The sequence below is a fragment of the Dipteris shenzhenensis genome, chromosome 11 (genome assembly GCF_047967505.1).
Source record: "Dipteris shenzhenensis isolate YYH24624 ecotype China chromosome 11, Dip_SZ_1.0, whole genome shotgun sequence".
Taxonomy (NCBI): Eukaryota; Viridiplantae; Streptophyta; class Polypodiopsida; order Gleicheniales; family Dipteridaceae; genus Dipteris; species Dipteris shenzhenensis.
Window position 1 is genome coordinate 36,587,906 of NC_141606.1, and position 7,940 is coordinate 36,595,845.

Genomic DNA, 7,940 nt, shown 5'->3' on the forward strand with positions numbered 1-7,940 from the left:
TGAAGCATCTTGTGCCAATCATGAGATTTCAAGCCATATAATTGCTCTACACCTCTTTTCTTGCTCTTTGTAAAGGCTCCCTTCAAACACCTCATGCATCCAGTGGGAGTACGAATTGTACTAATAGCACGCTTCACCGTCGCCATCTCTAGCTTTGATAACATCCACGGTGCACGAGGTAAAAAAACACGCCCATTTGGTCTCTCTTGAGGCCAAGCTTCACGCATCCTCCCTGTGGTACGTAGATCCTCCCTTATGCCTGCCGAATCTCGTGTCCCATTCAAATGCTCCCAAATGGTAGATGCCACATTCTTGAAGATATGCATGGGATCGAGCAGGTGATTGATCTTGAGGTGGGACCAATATGGTAAACGATAAAAGATGGAGTATCTAAACAAAATAAAGTGTTAGCGTGCAATCTTCACTTTCAACCAATATAGCTAATCTTTACTTCCAGCCAATAGTTACAAATCCTTACCGACTCATGCCAAGTGGTGGAGGGGTCGTGGATCCGTCCCAAATTCTCATCCAATCTCCCACGGTGAGTGATTGTGGGAGGACTTCATTCCAAGGGGCAACCTATCTAGGATGATCAGGTGGGAGAAATCGATGGTGATTCTCATAGATGACCTTATTCAATGCGTCTGCCCGTGAGGCAACTAGCGAAGGACCATAAACAGGACATGCATGGTAACCCGATGTAGTGAGACCTGAAACAATAGATGCAATTAAGAGTGGAAGGTGGGTTTAGGGTGCCACGTCCTTGCCTATTCATAATTAAAAAATGCAATGCTTACCTGAACACTCGCCATAGCCTGGGAAGTCATGCATCGTCCACATCAAGACTGCTTTGCAGTTGAAGTCTTGTGACGAGGGAGGCCTGCTCACATCATGCACCTCGATACCTCTCCAAAGTATCTCTAGCTCATCAATCAAAGGCTCCAAATAAACATCAGGGTTTTTGACTTTATGTTTCCCTGGAATTAGAAGGGACAGCATGACATGTCCTTTCTTAATAGCCATAGAGGGTGGAAGATTGTAATTTACCAATACCACTGGCCATACACTGTAAGACGTGCTTTTTAGACCAAATGGGTTCCCACCGTCCATACCCAATCCAAGTCTCAAGCTCCTAGGTTCTTCCTTGAAGCTTGGCCATGTGTCTTCAATATGCTTCCACGCAGGAGAGTCCGCGGGAGTTCTCCACTTGCCATCGGTTGATCGATGGGAGGAATGCCATGACATGAGCTCTGCAATAGATTTGCACTTGAACATATGTTGGATGCGAGGGATTATGGGAAAATGTCGCAATACCTTACGAGGCACGTCCAAGGTTTTGAGATCTTCTCTATATCTTGCCTCTCCACAAGTAGGACACTCTCTTGCATCCTTATGTAGTCCACGAAACAAAACGCAATCGTTGACACATGCATGGATGCGCTTGTAATCTAATCCTCCAAGAGAGGTCACATGTTGCCTTGCCATATCTCTTGAGGTCGGTAATTTATTCTCCCTTGGAAGCATTTTACACAATAGCCTGCACGTGAAGACCATAAATGAGGAAAAGCATTCGAGTAATTGACCCACGCGCATAATTCATCATGTTTGCAAAATCGACTTTAAATTAAAGCTTACTTGAGTAATGCATTCAAACTTGCATTGCTCCATCCATAGATGGTTTGCAAGTTTAGTAACTCAAGGGAGGCACGTAGAACAGAGAATGTGCACCCCTCAAACAGTGGAGTCGATGCTGCGGTAAAAAGATCATCCTGCTCCATGCTATTATCCCTCCCTTGATGGACATATAAATCCCGCACCATATCATCAAACACCTCCTCCTCCACGGCTTCATGAGGTAATGGTGGAGGGCTACTATCACCATCACTCCATGCATCCGTAACGGTCCCTCCTGAAGATCCCACCTCATATCGCCGACGCTTCGCCTCCTCACGACGGGCATAGGGTAACATGTGCGGGTGTGGCACTGCATCCTGTATCAAATTAAAACGGGATCATTATAACTCAAACATATGAACACCCATAGGTATCTCAATCAACCTTAACTTACAAATCCTTACCCTGTTTACGGTCACATCCCATTCTCCATACTTTGAGATATGATTGAGCGTAATCCTGCGTGCACGATACATGTTTCCTCGACATCGATCACACAGACATTTGATTTTTTGCTCCAACCACATTTCGCGATGGTGGATATGGAGGGATTCATCCTCACTGGAGCTGCTTGTTGAAGATGGAGACATCCTACAAACAAACAACCCACCAAATTTGCTTTTCTTCAAATGCCTAACTTAAAAACTCTGTGTCGCGTTTAAATGCCCATCTATCCTCGCGTTTACTGTCGCGTCTATCTGCGCGTCTAAATGCCCGTCTAGCCTGTGTATTTAAACGCGCCTCTAGACGCATTAATAGACGCGCCTATAGACGCGCTTACTCTGTGTATTTTGACGCGACTATAGACGCGCTAATAGACGCGATTATACCCGCGACTTTTAAACCTGCTTTTCGGCGCGCCGCTCGCTTTGCTTTTCTTTTAACTACTTAAACTTCGTGAGCGGCTTTGTTCCTTCATTATTAGCAGTTCTATAGATTCGAAGCTTAAGAGAGAGCCTCCCATACACACACAGTTCCAAGCTTTCACTCAAGACAAAGGGACCGTACTTACACAGCTTGCTTCCAAGCCTAAAGAAGAGGAGGAGTACGAACAAGGAGAAGAGGAGGAGAAGAAACAAGTTTGGAAAAGAAAGATCCTTCCATACCTTTTTCCAAGTAAGTCCTTTTGAAGTTGTTCTTGCTTGTTCTTTCCAGTTTTGTACTTTTCGCATCCACGAAACGCAGCATCTAGGTATGAGCGACACGTTCTTTTGTCGGGCGAAACGTCCTTTTTCACTTTTGAGTATTCTCGACTGTCGGAACGCGTGTATACAGGCATCTGAGGGCGCATCTAAACGCGCGTCTATAGGCGCGTCTATTTGCACGTCTGGCTTGTTACAGACACGCACAGACGCGGATATAGATGCTCAAACAGACGATCTCTTAAACGGATGTTTAAACGAATGATTAGACGCGCTTTTAGATGCGTTTTTAGACGGATATGTGGACGGGCTGATAAACGCGCTTTTTAACGCACTTTTGGACGGATTTTTTGACGGTCTGTTAGACGCGGTTATAGACGCGCTTTTACTTGAACTGTTAAACGCTCTGTTAGAGGCGTTTATAGACGCGACGATTAGACGGGTCTATAGACGCGCTCTGACAGAGCCTCTTTTTTTTTTTTCCCCTTTCTTCTCAGCTCCCAAAGTAATAGATTTGTTTATTTTTTTCCAGTTTAACATGTGGGGAGGAAGTGCTTCTAGCTCACCTGATCCGCGTGAATCGATATGGAAGGATTTATATAATATTTTAGGGCACCCTCCTAGTCCTGCGGAGTTATACGGGTACATGACGGGTACCCTTAACACTCCCCAGGAGTCGGCAGTACAGACTCCGAGCCACCCCACACTGCCTGAGATCACCCCAGTGGAGTCCGCACAGCCGTCTTATGCCCCGTCTTATGCCCCTTCCCCCGTACCGTTTTATGCCCCTTCCCCCATGCCGTCTTATGTCCCTTCTGCCATCCCGTCTTATGCCCCTTCCCCATGCCTTCAGGAGGTCCTTCTGCCTCAGCGAGCCGTCGACGTACTCCCCAGCCGTCGAGACTCGGTTCTCCGGCTACGAGTGGTCAGCGTAGTCCCGCGCAGTCCCCAGCTACGAGTGGCCAGTATACGAGCTCCACACGACAGGGTGGCAGGCGTAGTAGTAGGGAGAGCGGTGGCGGATGCATGGCATAGTGCTTTGGGCCATGTGGTGGTGAGGCCGAGGATGATGATTCCGATGATTTGGACGTGCCTCTGGGTGATGGTACGATTTATTATGACATCACCCAGACAGGAGGCATCTTGATGGATGCGTGGGGGAAGGACATAATGGCCTTCATGCGCTCTGTAATTGCTAACAATTACAGAGATTGCTTTATCCACTATAAAGACCACCCAAAGAGGTTGGCTGATGAGACCCTCGCTACTGTTCGCTCTAGGTATCCTAACCCCGCCAATCGCCAGTTCACGGATAAATGGGCCAAGTCAAAGATTGTTACGATACTTAGCAATAAAAGATCTTCCCTTAAGAGGCAGGCACTAGCGGAGCTTGCCAGACTTGAGGCAGGTCAACCTCCAAGGGGCCCGCCCCACACCGCTCAGAAGCGTGAGTGGAAGAAGGCAATGAAGTCAGCGAGGGAGGAGCCCAGTCTGCAGCACGTGGAGGCACGGAGGATCCAGATGGAGGAGTATGGGAGCGCGCATTTTGGAGCAGGGGGCGTGGAATCATGGGAGGCCCAATTTGTAAGTATCGATCTCGAATTATATTGCTTATGTAGTTTATTAGGAGGTTGGTTGTTTCTTTGTACTAATCCCTCCACAAAGTGTATCGCGGTCATGCAGCTTGAGATCGTGGGCAGATACCCTACTCCAGTGGAGACAGCCTACCACCGCCACCATCGCAGAGGAGATACATGGAGGCACTTCTATGATGACGGGTTGATTACTGAGGAGCAGTATACCCGATCGACTGGACATGCCCCCGAGGTATTTGAAAGTAATTAAATAATGCCAAAATTATAAGTAAAGATTTGATTTTTCATACATTGATATATGTTGTCCCTTGTTTACAGGGCGCCCCTGCACAAGACGACGAGGAAGACGAGGAAGGAGGTGCAGAAGGGAGCGCAGAAGGCAGCGCATCAGGGAGCGTGGAAGGCAGCGAGGATTAGTCGTAGAAGTAGTGCTACTATTCTTTTTTGTACTTAAAGCCATTGGCTTGGCTTCGTGCCTCTTGTATATAGACTCCTCTTATTTTTTGTACTTGAAGCCACATGACATGGCTTAGCTTCCTTATTTTTTGTACTTGGAGCCACATGACGTGGCTTAGCTTCGTGCTATATGTATATACAAGCACTTTTTGAGCTTTCAATTTTATTGCGTTTTGGAGTTGTAATATTTTATTTGGAATTGTAATTAAAATGAGCTTGGCTGTAAGAATTGAATTACAGAATGTGGATATGGGATTCTTGTAACTATATAGCATACACAACATACACAGTATTCTGTAAATTTTTTTTTTTAAAAAAAGGCGCGTCTATCAGCGCGTTTACAAGCGCGTTTATATACGCGTCTGTCTGTTCGATATGCGTTTATACGAGCGTTTATAAATGCGTGTATTTGCGCGTCTATATAAGCGTGTATAAGCGCGTCTCACTACAAGGCATAGGCCATTTTCCGACGGAAATACCGACGCTTTTTACATTAAAAATTTTTTTTTTCACGGGCGCAAAGGTCGCTATAAAAGTCATTAAAATCGTCGGAAAAGGAGCGTCGCTATAAACCGTCACTATATAGCGACGCTGTTAATCGTCGCTATATAGCGACGATGTAAACGTCGCTATATAGCGACGATAAAAACGTCGCTATATAGCGACTCTGTTAATCGTCACTATATAGCGACACTGGTAAACGTCGCTATATAGCGACGATTAACAGAAGTTAAAAAAAAGGGTTAGTGGGGCTAAACAGGGCTTCCTTTTGGCCCTGTTTAGCCCCACTAACCCTTTTTTTTTTTTTGTAATTACAAAAGAAAGTTTTTTATAACAAAATTTCCCTTGCTTGCAGGGTGATACAAAATTGTTCTTGTGAACGATGAGGAAGAAATGCATATACATATACAACTGTGTTTGAAACAAAATTACCCTGTGAAAGGGCGATACAAAATGGCTCTAACGAGCGGATATACAAAATGCTACTACCACTACTAATCCGAATCCGAATCCGAATCGTCTTGTTGGGCTGTTCCCTGGTCCTCGGCACCTGCATCTTCTCCCTAGTCCCCGACACCTACGTCTTCTCCCTCGTCATCGGCACCTGTGTCCGATCCTTGCCCCTGTTGATCGCTCGTCTCTGATGATGGGACGCTTGAGCTTTGACCCTGAGAGTGAACCATATAAATCGAAAATTAGATTGGAACTTAAATTAAAAAGTGAGATTACAAGTAGGAGTAAACTTATACCGTGCGAGCAGCCACCTCAGCCCAATCGACTGTCGCTCCCATTGCCTCTTGCTCAATGAACCACGGCTTGGTTCCTATCCGAAATGCGCACCGCGTCTCTGCATCCGTAGGAAGACGACCCATCGCAGCTTGCTGTGGATCCAATTTACGAGAGTTAGAGTTAGCTAAAGTGCATGTAATATGTAAGTAAAACAAATAGAACAATACATTAAATGGAAAGAAGTAAACTTACCACGGTTGCCTCGAACGCATACCGTCCGCCTGCACCAAAGTGTGAAGTACCTACGACATCCAGCCGTCTCTTCGCAGCCCTTCTCTGACCCTCGAACATTTCAGGATGGTCCCTATGTTGCTTCTTGAAGTACTTCCAATCAGCTTTGTCTGCCCAGCTGGGTTTAGCCAACCCCTTTGTAATGGAAGTACGCATGGTTGATCTGCGATGCTTTAGGACCAAACCCATGCGCTCGAGCATATAACTGTTATTAAACTCCACATTTGGCGGATTAGGATATCTTTGTTTTAACTCATCGATCACCGCCTGCTTCTTTTGGCCATCTTGATACCGCCAATCGATATTTATGCCGCTCTTGAAGTGATGACTCATCAACCGCCTCATGGCGGCCATCACTGCTTTGCCCTTTTTGTCTTCTATTATCTCTCCGGCAGATGTGATTTGATAGGAGAGATCCCCTGATGAGTAAGGGGGACTGACGGTAGCAGAGTCTGAAGGAGTGGAAGCTGCGCGACCGCTTCCGAATCGAGGAGTAGCTGTGGGAGTAGGAGAGGGAAAGGGACCTGACTGATACTGTGTCTCCGGACCAAGTGGAGACCTAAAGGAGCGTGAGTGTGCTGACTCGTCTACATCTCCTGAGTCAGCACAACATGAGCCGCCCATCCTACTCTTCCTTCCCTTGCGGGAGGCATGCGCAGGTGATGATCCCGCGGTCGAAGGGGCGTGAGGGGATGGCTGGGCTGTACGTCCACCCGTCGGTGTAGGGGAAGGAATTGCGGAGGTCCTCTGAGAGAGCAGAGAGAAGAATCTCGCTACCTCCTCATCGCTCATCTGCGCTACAAACTCGTCGGGAGTCCCAACAAAGCCATGCGCGGCTAGCAAAGGAGTCCCCTGAGGGGTAGTCGCAGTGCTACGTGGAAGAGGGGTCGGACCAGGGGTAGTCACAGTGCTAGGACCGAGAGGAGTTGGACCAGGGGTAGTCCTCGGGGTAGTCGCCTGAGAGGAATCAAAGTCCTCTGGAGCATATAGATCGTGAGCTCTCCTCCTGCGAGGCTGTCCGTACTCGTCCGATGAGCGACGTGATCCCATGTCTAACATAGACACAAACACGAAAACAGAAAACAAATAAACAAACATGAGCATTCTCATAGGCATAGGCATAGGCAAGAAGAAAGAAGAGGGAAAGGAAAGAAGAGGGAAAGGAAAGAGGGAAAGAAGAGGGAAAGATAAGAGGGAAAGAAGATGTAAAGGAAAGAAAAGAATGAGAATGAGGAAAGAAAAGAATGAGAATGAGAATGAGCATAAGCATGAGCTTATGCTTATGCTTATGCTTGCGGAAACTTGCGGAAACTTGCGCATAAGCTCTTGCGGAAACTTGCGCATAAGCTCATGCTCATGCATGAGCATAAGCATGAGCTTATGCTTATGCTTATGCTTATGCATAAGCATAAGCATAAGCTCATGCTTATGCTCATGCGGAAATAGAGAAGGAGCTTAATCGGAAACTTACGCATAAGCTCATGCTTATGCTCATGCTTCTCTCATTCTCTATTTCCGCATAAGCTTAATCGGAAACTTACGCATAAGCTCA